Source organism: Callorhinus ursinus, unplaced genomic scaffold (genome assembly GCF_003265705.2).
Source record: "Callorhinus ursinus isolate GAN/ISIS: 27379988/994484 unplaced genomic scaffold, GSC_fseal_2.0 scaffold3, whole genome shotgun sequence".
In the NCBI taxonomy this organism is placed as follows: Eukaryota; Metazoa; Chordata; class Mammalia; order Carnivora; family Otariidae; genus Callorhinus; species Callorhinus ursinus.
The window spans coordinates 43426417-43444548 of NW_027397065.1; positions in this window are offsets into that span (position 1 = coordinate 43426417).

Here is an 18132-nt window from a genome sequence, read left to right on the forward strand (position 1 = left end):
TAGATTTATAGGAGGTTTCAAAAAGATAATGTGCACCCTTCACCGAGTTTTTTTCTAATGATTATGTCTTTCATAGCCTTAGTACAGTGTCAAAACTTTGACATTGGTATGATGTGTGTGCATATAATTCTAGGCCATGTGTTATCACATATAAATTCATATAACCACTACAATCAAGATACAGAACTCTTCTATCACTACAAAGATGCCCTTGTGCTACCCATTTATACCCACCCCCACCCCCATTCCTCTTACCATTCCTAGCCCTTGGTCATTAATCTGTTTTCCATCTTTATGCTTTTGTCATTTCTAGAATATTATGTAAATGGAATCCTACATAAAGGCTTTTTGAGTTTTTTTTTTTTCCCCACTCAGCTTAAGACACTTGAGATCTATTCAAACTATTGTTTGTAGCAACAGTCCATTCCCTTTTATGGCTGAGTAGCATTTCCTGGTATGGATTTACCACAATTTGTCTAATTATTCACCTGTTTGGGCTTTTTTTTTTTTTTTTCAGTTTTTGGCTTTTACAAACGATATAGACCATTTGTATGTAATACAATTATTGATATGTTAAGGCTTCATTCTGCCAATTTATTGTTTTCTGTTTGTTCCTTCTGTTTTTGGTTTTTCTGGGTTTTTTTTCATGTCTTTCTGTTGGTTATTTGAACATGATTTTACAATTCCACTTTGATTTGTCTGTAGTGTTTTTGAGTATATCTTTTTGTATGAATTTTTTAGTGGTTGCTCTAGGTATTGCATTATATATACCTAACTTAGCACAGTCTACTGGTGATGGCATTTTACTAGTTTGAGTGAAGTATAAAAACCTTAACTCTGGGGCACCTGGGTGGCTCAGTAGGTTAAGTGTCTGCCTTTGGCTTAGGTCATGATCCCAGCATCCTGGGATCCGGCCTGTGTTGGGCTCCCTGCTCAGCGGGGAGCCTGCTTCTCTCTCTCCTTCTCTCTTTCCTTCTGTCGCTCCCCCTGCTATGCTCTCTCGCTCATTCTCTCCTTTTCTGTCTCAAATAAATATATAAAATCTTAAAAAAAAAAAAACAAAACCTTAACTCCATTTATGTTTCTTTACTCTCCACAGTTTATAATTGTCTTAAACATTTCTCCTACATAGACTGAAAATCATATTATCAAACAATATTATAATGTTGGCTTCAATCATCAATTATAATTTAGAAAATTCGAGAAGGAAAGTCTATTGTATTTACCCATATTTTCACTCCTTCCATTGTTCTTTCTTCCTAATATCCCAAGTTCCTTCTATCATTCCCTTGTTGTTTAGAGAACTTCTTGTAGCCATTCTATTAGGATAGGTCTGCTGGTGCAAATGCCTTGAGACTTCCTTCCTTCGAGAATGTCTTGACTTCCCCTTTATTACTAAAGGATAATTTCACTGGATACAGAATCTGGATTGATAATTCTTTTGGCACTTGAAAAATGTGCTACTTCCTTTTGGCCTCCATTGTTTCAAAAGAGAAATCTCATCTGAATTGTTCTTTCCTACTCTTTGTAAGCTGTTGTTTCTTTCTTACTGCTTCAGGATTTTTTTTCTTTTTTTTGTCTTTAGTTTTCAGAAGTTTGACTATGATGTGTCTTGGTGGAGATATATTTAGATTTATTGTTTGAGGTTCACTTAGCTTCTTTAATCTTGGTTTATGTCTTTTGCCAAATTTGGGAAGATTTTTAGAAATTATTTCTTTAAATACTTTTCCAGGTCACCCCTCTTTCTCCTCTCCTTCTAGGACTGTACTGGAACAAATGTTAGATCTTTTAGAGTAGCCCACAGGTCCCCAGAACTGTTAATTTTTTAAAAATATATTTTTCTTTATTGTTCAGATTGGGTCATTTCTATTATCTGTGTTCAGGTTCACTGATTCTTCTATAATGCTCCATTCTTCTGTTCAGCCCATCCACTAAGTTTTTTTAAGTTTTATTTTAGGATATTGTAACTTTTCAGTTCTAAAATTTCCATTTGTCTTTTCTTTATATCTTCCATTTCTTTGCTGAAACTTTTTGTTTGTTTCAAGCATGTTCATAATTGTTTATTGAAACATTTTTATGCTGGCTGTTTTAAAATCCTTTTGAGATAATTCCAACATCTGTCCTTTCTCAGTGTTGACATCTGTTGATTGTCTTTCTCATTCAAATTGAGATTTTCCTGGTTGTTAGTATGACAGGTACCTTTCTATTGTAGCCTGAACATTTTGGATATTATATTATGATACTCTGGATCTTATTTAAATCTTCTGTTTAAATAGGCCTTCTTTGATACTGCAGAGTGGGGTTAGGGGGATTCTACCTTATAACTTCCTGGTTGAGGTACAAGCTCATATCCCCATTAGGCCTTCTTTGTTACCCCATGTGGGCAGGAAAGGGCACCTCATTACTGTTGTGTAGGAGTGGGAGTTCAGGTTCTCCACCAGGCTTCCACTTATACCCCCCTAGTTGGGAGGTCGAAGGATGCCTCATCACTACTCCCCACATGGCCTCCACTGACATTATGGGTGGTGTGGGGGAGGACCTCATTACCACCGGAAGATGGTACAAGTTCTGGCTTCCCACTCAGCTTTCTCTGACACCATCCTCATAGAGGGATTGGGGTAACTCATTATAGTCTGGCATGAGTGAAAGTCTAGGTTTCCCACTGGGCTGTTGCTGACAGAAGTGGGGGTGGGACCACCACTTTTTCTGCAATACTTGGAGTATGGCACTATGTCAGGGGTCTCCATGAACACTCTCCTGTTCAGTGATTCACTAGGAGTACTCACTGGACTCAATATACAGTTGTATTCACTGATGATATTTTCAGCAAAAGGTTACAAAGCACAATCAGCAAAGAGAAAAGTTTTGTGGAGTGAAGTCTAGGGAAAACCAGGCACAAGATTCTAAGAGTTCTCTCCCAATAGAATTGCCCAGGATGCACTTAATTTTTCCATCAGTGAATTGTGACAATAGGTATTAAGTATTGTATTCCAGGGACATTTTTTTTAAAGATTTTATTTGTTTATTTGACAGAGAGAGCGCGCACAAGCAGGCAGAACAGCAGGCACAGGGAGGGGGGAAGCAGGCTCCCTGCTAAGCAGGAAGCCTGATATGGGGCTTGATCCCAGTGATGACCTGAGCCAAAGGCAGATGCTTAGCCGACTGAGCCACCCAGGCACCCCGAGTCTTCCAATGAAGTTTATTAGAGACTCAGTACCCAAGGTTTTTTTGCACTGGTCATATAGGTACCCATTGCCTAGCACCAATTCCAGACCCCCAGAAGGAAAGCAGGTGTACAGCATAAACCATTATCACTTGCATGAACAGTCTAGGCACAGTGAGACAGCCATATCATTTCGGGAAAGTTTAATATCAATGTAGGGAACTGTTTTATCAGTGAAGCTTCTAGATGTTAGCCAAAGGCCAACCTTCAAGCAAGACTTTCTATGGCTCAGGCCTCCCACATTAACTTTTTTCTGCATGAGTGGTTATTAACCAAATTTTTTTTTTCCTTGCAAGGCTGTACCTTTACTGGTCCTTTGTCTAGACAGAGCAGGCTTTTGGGGGCAGTTTTGGTCTGAGCCTGCTGGCATTTCTAGGTTGCCTGCATCTGCCGGACCCAGTCTGAGGAATATGAAGCAAAAGGAAAACCCAGGGAACTCACTGCCATGTCTTTCGAGGTAACTAGCCAATCTGCCTTTTCTCTGTCTTTCAGAGTCTTCCTGTATTTGTTTCATAATACCATCCAGAGTTTTTGTACTGTTGTACTTAGCAGAAGGAACTGGGAGAAGTGCAATGACTCTGTCTTGTCCCCAACCTGGAAGTCTCTGTATTACTTTTATTATTAGGAAAAAAAAGAGATTTTAAAATTTTTAATTGTTTTCATTGAAAACAAAACATGTATATGACATAAATTTAACTTTTTTATTGAATTAAGAACACTTAACATGGGATCTATTCTCTTAAAAAATTTTTAAGTGTACCATAGTACACTTAACATAGTATTGTTAACTATAGGCACAAAGTTGTAAGGTAGATCCCTGGAACTTAATTTTAAGCCTGAAATTGGTAGGTTTAAATTAATATAGGGTCTAAAAATTACCAATTGTAGGAAAAAATCATGATTTGATTCTACTTATTCTAATAGTAAAATTTATTTCTGCCAATTATGAAAATATGTATTCATTGTAGAAAGTTGATTTTATTTTTCTTTGTTTAGTAAATGGAATGAGACTTTTAAAGCCAATAAAGGCTACAGGGTGGCAGAAGATCCAGATTCATTTAACTTTGCCATCATCTTATAGGGAAAATATCAAGAGGAGAATTTTTCCTGTAGTTGAAGTATAGAATTTAAACAGGCCTCCATAGGTGGCCCTGCAGGCAGTTTCCCATACCCAGTGTTAATGGTAAAACTTGTGCTTCTTGTTTATATCCAAAGTTTGTGCATAGGAGATAATATCTTTTAAATTGTGGGAGAAATCATTATAAATGTCCCTATCCACCAATTCTAGACTAATGAACTATTTCTGAAATGAAAATTTTAGGATAATATATTGCTAACTAAGCAACATTCAATTTGAAATCTTAAACAAGAACATAAAATTGTTATTATGTTGCAGCATTTCACATGATGGCAATTTCATTTATTTGTTTTTTATATCCATGGTGACTCATAAGTGGATAAATTAATATCTCCATTCTTCAAGAAATATTAATGAAATGTCTAGACTGTTACAATCCAAACATTTATGGCATGACAAAGCAAGTTTTGACCACCAATAAGCTATCTATAATGAATAGGCTACCGTTATTTTATTCATTATACTTCTAATTGTCAGGAAACATTTCTTTACAATGTGTTTATGTCCAAAGAGCATTAGGGAGGGTTCTAGAAGCAGCCTTGCCTAAAATTATCCTCCTGACCTTGAGGTAATCAATTTCCTCTGACCTCAATCCCTGTTTATAAAAATGAGTTTATTGAATAAACAAAAGATTTTTTAAAATTCTGTATTTCAGAATCTCTAGGGTTTAATTCAATAGTTCCTAAACAACATGGTATAGACCTGTACTAGATTATGACATAGTTTCCATCAGTCTTCTGCTTACAAAATGAGAAATAAAAAGATCATGTAGTGTACTGGTCATAAAGCCAAATGGAAAAACCATGTTCTTTCTTTTTTTGATAACTATTATTACCTCTCTCTTGTCTGCATTTATCTTTCCTGGAATTTCCAGAGCTTCATTATTCACACTGAAATAAACTTCACAGAGAATCTACATTTACTATTTAGAATCTCATTGGTAATATAAAAGTGGTACATTTTTTGATGCTGTATAAATATTACTTCAAATGATTTGTTTTGAAATATTTTTTCTGATTTTAAATAATAGAAACTTAATCAGCTAACTTGAGTCAAAAAGATGGGGCTGGGGAGGGAAGAGAGGTGTCAGGAGGGCACAGTACCTGGCGTAGGGAATTAGTTGAATGTTGTTGAACCAGGAGCCAAGGCAAGTTCAAGGTCCTTAACAATAAATCTATAGACCTTATTTATCCCTAGAGTGCCGCTTTTAATATGACTCTGATTCCCAGTCTCTGTCACTCAGCTCCAAATCCCCAAATCCTGAGATAAGATCTTAGTGGCCTAACTTAGGTCATATTATCTCTGGACTGATCAACTCCTCAAAGTGCTTCAGGTTCTACCTGAGCCTGCCCTTGTCTACCGGAAAGGGTTCTAGAGAAGAGGCCTTTCTGTAGGTCAAACAGCCACTCCTGAAGTGTGCTCTACGCTGACAGTTAATGGTGTCACTTCTCTTCCTGACCACTCTCAGTATTACTCTTTTTCTCTTCTTAACATTCTAGCTAATTCAGTATTCATTTATCCACTCTCGTTTAATAATAGTCACATTATATCAATAAGCAAATCATTCATTTTATTTCTCTCCACCCATATTGCAGCTCTTTGGATTTACATTAATTTTAAATTTTGCCACCTAAAAATGTATTTTATGCTGTCACTGTTACTAACATTTATAAGAAGTATTAAACCATGCCAAATTAGTTCATGGTTCTCAAATATTGAAACGTTTCATATTTTAAATTAATGTGAGTCTCTCCATTAACTTTTTCTTAGAATTGTGCCCTCTGAATTTGATTACATGTTAATAACTCCAGTTTTGACATGAGTCACAGTTACTCTTCTCTTTTTGGTATAGTGAATCTAACCTGTAGCTTTTTTTCTCTTCATTACTTTCCCATAATAATATTTCTAATGATAGATCTAATAATGATATTCCTGCAAGCACCATAGATGTGTTATTTCATTTAATTCTCACAACAACATTATGGATGTCAGATTAAAATATTTTTTGTCCCAAAACAAAAAAAGGACAAACTGTGTTCTGCATTTGGCTCATGGTTTAAGAAAAATCATTGGCAGCAGTCTGTTTAAAACTAGAATCTGTTGCTGGGTGCTCTACCTCTGACCTCAGTTTAATTCAGTTTCCACGGGGGAATGCAACCTTAGGACTCTAGTTAACATCCACAGACATCTCCTTGGTGTTGCTTTTTACATGTATTGATTTTTATTTACAATCAACGGTTAGCATATCTGATGTCTGATACCATTGCCTCCAAATTTCTTATGTAACAACTAATATGGACGTGATACTTCTATGACCATGTTATTGGGAAGTTTAAGTTAAACAATTGAAATACTATCTTCAGACTATCTAGAGACAGAGAAAATGACATTCACTTTTAAATAAATTTATAAACACTATCTTAAAAATTACAGTTCTATTGAGCTTCTATTTGAGCAGTTGTGTAATCACATAATGACAGCAGAAAGACTAAAGAAGAGAAAATTGAAAAATACTTTAGGAGACAAAATTATTGTGTTTTTCTGGATCAGTGGAAGAGACTTATTTAATAGCAACATCAAAAATACTATACTTTATGTAGAAATTGAATAAAATGCAAGCAATTTACTAATGTATATTTGTGAAACACTGTCCTGAGAATTGTGATTCTATCATGTTTCCATCTGAGCACTTGTATATCACTTAACTAATAATAATAAAGCTAAAAGAGAAAATACTCAAAATTATTTTATAAGGCAAAATTCTTGCTGTGTTCCTGAATTATTTTAGTGGACTTGTCAACAACAACAACAAAAATACTGTAATAACCATACCTATAAATAGAATAAAATGGAAGCAATTTCCTTTTAAGATTCATGCTTAAATAATCTACAATGATAAAACAATATCTTAAGAATGATAATTCTCTCCATCTTCCACTTGAGGGATGGAATGATCACTTAATAGCAGTAAAACTAAGAGAAAATATTAAAATTACTTTAGGAGAAAGCAAAAATGCATTTTTCCTATGATTCTGATCTTGGGCTCATTAGAAGGCTAGATCAATTGTGAATGTGTCTCACTTGTGTGGACAAAAAAACAAAATCCAGCACTTGTTTAGAGATGTTTCTTATTGCCAGTGGAGAATGTGCTAGGCTATGAACATCCCTCTGTGGAAAAGATTCTTGGGGAGGCCCAAATTGGCTTTCCAGAAAAAGGAACATGACAGGAGGTCTCTTGTCAGGAACCATTTCCTGGGACCCACCTGTGATATCTGACCTCTGATAGGCAGATGACTTAGAAGAACAGAGCCTGGAATAGCTGCCTTCCATTCAGCTGAAAGGATTGAATCTGGCATAATTAAATGGCCAGGATCATATGTGGTATCATTCTATTGGCCTGTATTTCTGAAAATGTATATGTCTTAGAGTTGTCCAAGGAAGGTCTTGAGCATCTGCCAGCATGAGGAGCACCAGGACAAGTTCTGTCCTGCTGTTGTGGAGGAAATGCTATGTCAGATGGAGTTGGCCTGATTGAAGAATGTGGTCCACACAGACACAAGATTCTGGATCTTCACAGACACAAGATTCTGGATCTTTGAGCCATCCCAACTTAGAGGACCTCCTTCCTCATACCAGGGAATTCCAGCACCTCTTTGAACCTTTGGCAAATGCCCCTTTTGGAACACCAGGGACATAAAGATACTTTTTGCAAAGTTGAGATTTAAATTCTTCCTAAATCATTATTTCTCCTGAAGTATGGATTTTATTTTCTTATCAAAGTTTTTTTTTCAGCCAACAGATATCTCACCAAATATCATGAGCCTTTTTTCCTCATGGTAATTGATAATCAAAGACCCAATGGTTCTTTCTGATTTTCTAAAAGGATTTGGCTTATATTCTGTAGGCGTCCACCTCTTGGCACGCATAAAGGATCTTCTCATCTACTTTGGACAGATTCTTTTCTTCCTTTCTAAAGTAAATCACTTTAGGTGGAGTGCTCCATAGTCATGTTACTTTATTTTTTTTTAAAGATTTTATTTATTTATTTGACAGAGAGAGAGAGAGCACAAGTAGGCAGAGAGGCAGGCAGAGGGAGAGGGAGAAGCAGGCTCCCCGCTGAGCAGGGAGCCTGATGCGGGGCTCGATCCCAGAACCCTGGGATCATGACCTGAGCCAAAGGCCTCCGCTTAACCAACTGAGCCACCCAGGCACCCCAGTCATGTTAATTTATTAATGCAGTTTTGAAATGACTAAGTTTCTGCTGAAGCTCTGGAATCTCACTTTAAAACTGGATTTTCTTTTTTTTTAAGATTTTATTTATTAATTTGTTAGAGAGAGAGAGAGAGGTAGACAGAGGGAGAAGCAGGCTCCCCACTGAGCAGGGAGCCCAATGCAAAGCTCGATCCCAGGACCCTGGGATCATGACCTGAGCTGAAGGCAGACTCTTAACCAGCTGAGCCACCCAGGCATCCTCAAAACTGGATTTTTCTGACTGCAATGAAGCTTGTGAGTTTTTGTGACTATTTAATATGATGTGTAAGTACATTTATTATTTTTACTTCTTCAGATAATTTAATGTATATTTGGTTGCTTTTTTTCTTTAACAGTCTTTAAAGGCACATTTACTTTAGCCACATAAATCCAGTTTATTCAAAACTCCACTTGGCTAACATAAGTAAATCTTCATGACCTTGGATTAGGCAATAGTTTCTTAACTATGATGCCAAAAGCGCAAGCAACAAAAGAAAATATTGATAAGTTGCATTTCACCAAAAGTAAAAATCTTAATCAAGGACACTATCAAGAAAGTGAAAAGACAATCCACAAAATAGAAAATATTTGCAATCCTTTATCTCATAACAGTCTAGTATCCAGAATATACAAGGAACTCTTACAACGCAACAACATAAAGACAAACCACTCAATTACAAATGAGCAAAGGAGCTAAATATTTCTCCAAAGAAGATATATAGATGGCCAATCAACTTATAAAAAGATGCTCAACATCATTAGTTGTTAGGGAAATGCAAATCAAAACCAGAATGAGACTTCTCGCCCATCATGATGGCCATTTAAAAAAAAAGACAAATGTTGGCAAGGATGGGGAGGAAATGGACCCTTGTAAACTATTTGTCTGAATGAAAAATGGTGCAGCTAGGGAAACAATTTGGCACTTCCTGAAAATGCTAAACATAGAGTTACCGTAAGATCCAGCGATTACACTCTTAGACATATACCCAAGAGAATTAAAAACATATTTTGAAACAAAAATTTGTATGCAAATATTCATAGCATTATTCATTATAGCCAAAAAGTAGAAACAACCTAAATGTCTATCAATGGATGAAAGAATAAACTGTGGTAGATCGATGCAATGGAATAGTATTTGGTCATAAAAAGAAATGGAACTGATACATAGATGAACCTTGAATACATTATGTTAGCTAAAAGAGGCCAGATACAAAAGGCCACATATTGTATGATTCCATTTATATGAAATGTCCAGAACAGGCAAATCCATGGAGATAGAAAGCAGATTAGTGGCTGCCAGGTGGGGAGGGGCAAGACTGGGGAAGCAGTCAAGTACTTATTGGGCATGGGGTTTCTTTTTGAGGTGATGAAAGTGTTCTGAAATTAGAGAGTGAGGATGGTTACACACATTGTGAATGTAGTAAAAGACACTGAATTGTAAACTTTAAAATGGTGAATTTTGTGTGAATTTTACCTCAATTAAAAATTTTGTTAATATACTATGAAATCTCCATTGTCTGATGCATTCATTATATCCAATTCCAAGATCTCATCCATGTTCTTTTTTTTCTTTTTATAAGTTTTATTTATTTGACAGAGAGACAGCGAGAGAGGGAACACAAGCAGGGGGAGTGGGAGAGGGAGAAGCAGGCTTCCTGCCTGAGGTGGGGCTCAATTCCTGGACCTTGGGATCATGACCTAAGCTGAAGGCAGACGCTTAATGACTGAGCCAGCCAGGCGCTCCTCATCCATGTTCTTTTGTCTAAGAACAGCAACCCAATCTCCCATCTTCTGCAAGTGTTTCTTTTTTTTAAGTTTATTCACTCTTTCTTTCCATCCTTTAGCTTCTTATGGAAGCAGATTTATGCTTTCCTGCAGGTAGGCATTTTCATCCAAACCAAGCTTTATTGCCACCTTGAGTTTTTCATTAGCTATTGTATTTTTAATATTGTTTGGTTGCAGCTACTTGAAACTGGATTCGTTCTGATGCATTTTTTTTTAGAGTAGGCTCCATGCCCAGTGTGGAGCCCAAAAGGGGGGTTGGGCGGGGGAGGGCACTGAGCTCACAACCCTGAGATCAAGACCTGAGCTGAGATCAAGAGTCAGATTCTTAACCAACTGAGCCATCCATGTGCCCCTTGTTCTGATGCATTTTTAAAAGATTAAGTCTCTCTTATAATATCAGCCATCAGCTTAACTTGTTCCAAATGCTTGGATATCTCTTCAAAGTCTCTCTTTTAGCCCCAAGTAAAGAGTTGGATATTTCCAAGTATTTATTAGTGGCCACCAGTTTTTTTATTAATGATCTTGTTCTCAAGCCTGGTTTACATTAAAAAAGATTGAAAACCTCCAAATTCTTTCTGAATAAGGCTAAGCTTCTAAAAATATTTATCTCTTTTTTCCATAAGGGCAGGAACTCCAATGGGCAGTCTTTTGTTTTTGTTTGCATAAAACTGTATCTTTTAAAAAAATCTGACTATGACTGGAAATACCATTATAGCTCACAGCTACTGGTGGGTATCTGTGAGAAGTATTGTCTAATTGAATTTTATTCTTCAGCTATCAGCTCAAATGCCCGTTCCTCATGTAGGCTTTTTGTGAACTCACAGACTAGGTGAGGCCCTTGATTATGAACTCCAGAGAAACACAATCCTTTTCTTCAGAAACTTATCATAGTTCATAATCACATGCCCCATCTCCACCCAGAGAGAGCCATCATCCTGAATTTGGTGTTAAGCATGCCCTTCTTTGCTTTAGAGCACGCCACATAGATATATACCTCTAACCTATTATTCAGTTTTGTCTGTTCAACTACATCAATTAAATCATATTTGGCATTCTGTGATTACTTTTACTCTTTTGGAGTTCAGCCATTTTATGTGTGTGCTTGTATTAATTTTCACAGCTGTATAAAAAATCGATGACATAGGGATGCCTGGGTGTCTCAGTCGTTAAGCGTCTGCCTTCAGCTCAGGTCATGATCCCAGGGTCCTGGGATCGAGCCCCACATCGGGCTCCCTGCTCCGCGGGAGGCCTGCTTCTCCCTTTCCCACTCCCTCTGCTTGTGTTCCCTCTCTCACTGTCTCTCTCTGTCAAATAAATAAATAAAATCTTTAAAAAAAAATCCATGACATAGATAGATCACAAATTTATTATTTGTTTTATTGTCAATAGAAATTTGAATCTTGCCAAAGTTTTTGCCTATTGGGAACTATTATGGGCTATTATACATTGGAGTTTCTTATAGGTGTCTTTTGCTTTACATGTGAACAAATATTTTAATTTTATACTTAGGAATAGAATTCCTTGATATATGATCTGTGCTTGTTTGACTCTAGTGGCTGATGCCAAATTGCTTTCCAAAGTTGGAAAACTCATAAGAGAATATGAGTTTACCCTGTCCTACATTCTTGTCAAAACCTTGTTAGTGTCTCATTTGTGCCAGTCTAGTGAGCTGAATTGTTTCTCACTATGGTTTTAATTTGTACTTCCCTGATTACTGATGGGATTAAACTTGTTTTCCCCCTATTTCTGGGCATTTAGATTTCTGCTTCTTCTGAAGAATCTTTCTGCCTATTTTCTATATGGTTGTTTGTCTTTTTCTATTTGCTTAATAGGAGTTGTAGATTGTGGATACTAATATGTTGTGCATTATATGTGCTGTGAACTATCTTCTTCCAGTTATGCTTTTCCTTTTCATTCTCATTATCATTTCTCATTGAACAGAAGTTCTTAATTCTGACTATGTTTAATGTTTTATCTTTTCCATGATGGGTTGCTCTCTTTGTATCTTGTATAAGAAATTTTTCCTTAGCACAGGTCATAAAGATATTCTCTAGGTTCTTTTAAAGCTTTCAAGTTTACCTTTTATATTTGATCCATGGAAATTAAATTTTGACTATGGTATTGGGTAGGAATCCATTTTCACATGGGCTTGTTTCTCTCTTATGTAAAACAAATCTGAAGGTAGGCAATCTAGCAATGCTACTCCAAGGTATATGCCCTGGAAAGAGACTACAGGACGGATGTACCAGGAGACATGAACAAGTTCACTATAACATTATTCATAAGAGAAAAAAAAACCCTGGAAACAACAGAAGGAATTTAATATGGAGAACTAGTTAGCATTAGCAGAGCTGAAAATGAGAAGGTGAAGCATCTCAGAAATCAACAACTGCAGGGAGCTTCAGCCATCCCTAGGGAAGACAAAAGGAAGAGGGAGTGTCTTTAGAGCCTAGGAACCAGGGTATATGGCAGGATCTGGAAGTTAGAGGAAGAGCCTACGGCACCACTGGAGGCTGACTATGCAGCCAGAGTTGCCCAAAAAAGCTGGAGCCATGGTAGGGTGTGAGCAGCAAGTCACTGCCAGAGATGCTGCCCAAAGCAAAGAGAGAAGGAGAAATAGTATGCCTTCTCCCCTTGTCCTGCCCTCTAGTCTACCATCGGTGTCTCTATTGGCCAAACCCAACCAGAAGCCAGTGGGCAAGGCAGCCTGAGAAATGTGGGTTACCAAGGTCAGCACCCTGTGATACAGAGGTAAGCAGAAGGACAGGGAATGGATCTGAGCACTAATAGGCCAATGACAGGCACAAGACACCTCTCACATCTGGCCCTAATGTATCTTCCTTCTTATTTCCACCACTCCCTGCCCCCTTGTACTAGTGTCTCAGTCATGTCAGGTTACTGGATATTTCAAGGCTATGTTGTGCACATTCCCATTCTCTAGCCCTTTGTTCAAACCATCCCCTCAGCTTGGTATTCTTCCTTGTCTCCCTTGAAGTCTTACTCATCCTTCAAATATTAGTTTATGTCCTCATCCTTGAAACCTTTCATCGCCGTCACATTTGTAAGTTTCTCACCCTCCAAACATCCTTTAAGTATTGGGGTTCCTAGGATTCTGTCTTTGGTCCTCTTTTTATCTTTTATCTCAAGTTACTGGGTGACCTAAGTAGGTGATTTCATCCACAACTTACACTGAAGTGTGATGATTCACAAATTGTGTCTTTCCTAAACACCAGACCCACATATATAGCTACTGATTAGACGTTTCCACTTGCTTTTTTTTTATAATGCCTCAGACTCACTATGTCTAAAACTTAACTACCAAATTCCCTCTCCTGGTATACTTCTACTGTATTTTACTCAGTTGCCCAAGGCCAATATTTAGAAATCACCCAATGCTACTCCTTTCCTCTGATCCCTTCCCCAATTATAATCAATCATACCAAGTCCCATCAGTGCTACCTCATTTACGTTTCTCAGAGATGTGCTCTAAAAATTTGGCAACATATATTAAAAGTCTTAAAGCTATGTCATAGGTTGAATTGCGTCTTCCCAAAATTCATATGTTGGAGTCCTAACATTTAACACTTAAGAATATAATTTTATTTAGAGATAGGGTTATTGTAAATGAGGTCATAATGGAGTAGGGTGACCCCCTAATACAATATGGCTGGTGTCCTTATAAAAAGGGAAATTTTGGACACAGGCAAATAGGGAGAATGTCATGTGAAGATAAAGACAGAGATTGGGGTAATGCAGCAGAAGCCAAATATGGCCAAAGATTGCCAGTGAACCACCAGAAGCCGGGAGAGAGTCATGGAACAGATTCTCATGCACAGCCTGCAGAAGAAATCGACCTTCTGACAGCTTGATCTTCACTTTCTAGCCTCCAGAACTGTGAGACAATAAAATTCTATTGTTTAAGCCTCTTGGCTTGTGACACTCTGTTCCAGCAGCCTAGAAAACGATTATAAATATGTGTACTCTTTGACCAGAATTATCCCACCTAGTAATTAGTTCTTTGAAAATAATTGCGCAAATGAACAAAGGACGCAATTGTGTTCACAATTGTATAATGGGAAATAACCTAAGTGTCTTAACAGTGGGATACCAAGTCCATCAATAAACAGTGGGATGCCATATAGCTTTTAACAGTAACGTACATATAATGCTTGAGAGAAAAAGATATTCACAATATAATTAAGTTAAAGGGGGCCTTACAAGAGCTATTACGAGGCTATTTTTTGCAGCTTAAATGTATGTGTGTTATAAATGCATAGGAAAAAGTCTGAAAGTATAGTAGACATATTTACGAAAGTAGAATTTCAGGTAATTCGCATTTTCTTTTTGTTTAGAAATGTAGTTTAAAAATTAACCAATGTTTCTAGTTTTCTTTCTCCACTAGTCTCTTAATAAAGAGGATACTGTCTTTGCCTGGTTAGGTTCACAGTCCCTCCCTAGCTTGGGAAGGAGGAAGGAAGAAAAGAGGAGGAGGGAAAGGAGGAAGGGAGAAGGAAAGGGAAGTTAAATTGATTAAAGAAGTATAATACAAAGATTAGGGAATTTAGAAAGCAAAGTATCAGTGTTAACTGGAGGAGAAAAAGTTTTGGGGAGGTAAAGTTGTGAATGAGAAAATCCAAAGCAATACAGGTTGTGGGAGAAACGTGGAAGAAAGAAAAAGGACATAGGAAAAATGTATGTGGGGGTTAGAAACGAGATCCTCTGGGGGTGCCCGGCTGGCTCAATTGGTACAGCACGTGGCTCTTGATTTTGGGGTCTTCATGAGTTCAAGACATTGGGCCTAGAGCTTACTTTAAAACTCTAGAAAAATAATAACAATAAAACACTTAACAAAGAAAAAAGAAGAAATGGGATCCTCTGTAAAGATTTTTTTTTTAAGATTTTATTTATTTATTTGACAGAGAGAGACACAGCAAGAGAGGGAACACAAGCAGGGGGAGCTGGAGAGGAAGAAGCAGGCTTCTGCTGAGCAGGGAGCCCGATGTGGAGCTTGATCCCAGGACCCTGGGACCGTGACCTGAGCCGAAGGCAGACGCTTAACCATCTGAGCCACCCAGGCACCCCCTCTGTAAAGATTTTTGAGCAATGCAAATTAAAGCTCAGAATTTCATTTCATTTTTTAATCAGCTGTTTAGACTGTACTCTTTTGAATGCAATGTCCATATAGAGAAAAGACCCAATGAGTCTAGGATTTATTGTTTATTGTTTTCTGTACTAAACATAGACTCCAGTTCACAAACTGAAGTATGCAAGAAATGTGACTTTATTTTTCTACCTCTCAGCTTAATTTTTATTTTTTTGTAAGTATTCTACTAGTGGCAGACACTGCAAAGTTTTCTGAGGTAACATTTAAGTGGAGGAAGGGGGTAAGCACAGGCTTAGTTAATGTGAGTCATGTGGGAGGCCCATCTGGACCTCAGTTCTTAGGACAGTGGCATCTTTTGAGATGTGCATCATCCCATCTGGTCTTTGGTCATCTGTCCACCCACGTTCCCGTCTTTTCTGGTCTCGTGAGTCATTTTGCTAGGGCCATGTTGTTTTTGAGGCAAGGAGGACACTCACTGGGTCTACTTTACTCCCTGAACCACACTGGGCCATATCTACTTAACTCCCTACCACACTGGGCTGTGGGTAAACTCTGGGGTCTTGTCACCTTCAGAGCTTAATATGGGACTGGGGTAGAGGCCCACAAATCCACGTAAGCTACCAGATGAGAGTCTGTCACTCTCGATTCTTTCTAGGGTTTCTGCCATTGGATCTTCAACTCCCTAGCTACCTCCCAACACATACCATGAGTTCTTCCAATTTCTTTCTCAAGGAAACTTATCAATATTTATCTCTTTTGCTTTATCTCCAATTCTCTGCCCTGCCCTTGGCCCTGGGAAGTCTTGCCACAATTTTGTGCTTTCTAGATTCGTCTTAAGCTTCTGAGCATCCCTTCACTGTCTCGTTCTTACTTTCATTCTGTCTTCTGTCCATGCAATATTCAGCTTCCTAGCATTCCATTGTTGGCCCACCATCTCTCTGTTTTTCCAGGTTCCTCTTCCATTCCGAGATTTAACTACCACTTCTTTGCTGACTCCTGAACGTACAGTTTCAGCCCAAAATCAATGTCCAGTTGCTATATATCTCTTCTTGATCTCCTACAAGCCAATAAAAACTCAACTTATCCCAAACTCTATGTATCTTCTAGAAACCTGTTCTTTCTCTCTTTGTTCTGCATATTCTCTCTCTCCCCCCCGCACCACTTGGTAGATATGATTATAAACTGATGAGGTTATTAAGGAAAAGTACTTGGTGCTCTGAGGGTGTTCAATGAAACCATTTGTTTGAGATAGGGAATGGGGATGCAAAGAAAGGATTTCTCACTTAGATATAACTGCAGCTGGCGTTTCTGTACCTGTACAGCTCAGGAACCTGACCATGTCACTTTGCTCTACATCTTGAGGAAGAACATGCAGTGGTCTACCCAGGGGGGTGGCCACTTGACAGAGGGAGTATTTTATCATTGTTTAGAATTGTTGGCAATGTAGTCATTCTTATTATTGTTTTCAAATACTCCACAGTCAGTGCAGCCCCTTTTTGTCTACACCCAGGGTAGACCATTCTAGTTGCCTTCTCTTTGGTATGCCACTGAGAATCTGGAGGTCTCCACCCTCTTCTCCTTATTCCCTTCTGCCTTTCAGGTAAGGATCTAAAGACTGCTTTGCTATTTCTCACATCTGTGGTTTTTGTCATGCTCTCTCCTCTGCCTGAAATTCCCCCATTCCATACACATACTTCATCTGGTTTCCCCCTACTCTTTAAGATTCAGTTTAGTGTCACCTCCTCCAGGAAGCTCCCTTTGCTCACTCAACTATGAGTCATGTGCCCCTTCTTGGGCTTCCATAATATCTTCTAAATGCTGAACTCCTGCACTGTCCCCATTGTACTCACATCTGTTCAAGAAAAAAAAATCTGTTCATGACTCTTGTCTTCCTCATTATTATGCACAAAACCAAGATAGTTTTATTCATTTTTATATCTCCAAGATCCAGGGAAATATTTGTCACTTAGTGTGCCTTCAACAGAGGCTTATTGAAAGAATGAAAAGATGAGATCATCTTTTATATTTCACTTTTTTATATTAAAGGTTAACACATTTAGTGTTTTTCTGAACTATTAGATGTACAAGCTGATGATAAAGGGTGTTTAGTATTATTCTTAGGACATAAGTTATAAATTCTACAGAACACTTATTTTCATGGAAAAAAATGTTTGGAGCAATCTCTTAGTATCTTAGTATCTTCTTCCACTTCTTTTCCTGATGCTTTTTAGAAACTCTTATATGAACTTTCCACATTTCTTTTTAAGGCCTGGGTCAGTCTCCACACAGGCTGCCTTGATTCTGTAACATTCACAAATTGGAAGACATTTTTTGAGTTTTAAAGAATGTTCTCTAGATCTCTACAGAGCTTTCATTTTAAGACAGTTACGCTCAATGACTGAGAGTTTGGAATTTAATTATTATTCCATTCATTTAACTATACCAGTAAATGGTGATAGAATTCAGAATTCTGAGCAACAGTAAGGTGGAATTTTAAAGAAACACTTGAAATCCTTGACAGCTGAAGCAGGGACATTTAAAATACACATGACAGGGAACCAATTTCTGAAATGTTCTCTTTACAATCTTCTCCAAAGAGATGTGCTTGGAAATGACTCCTTTCTCCAGGGG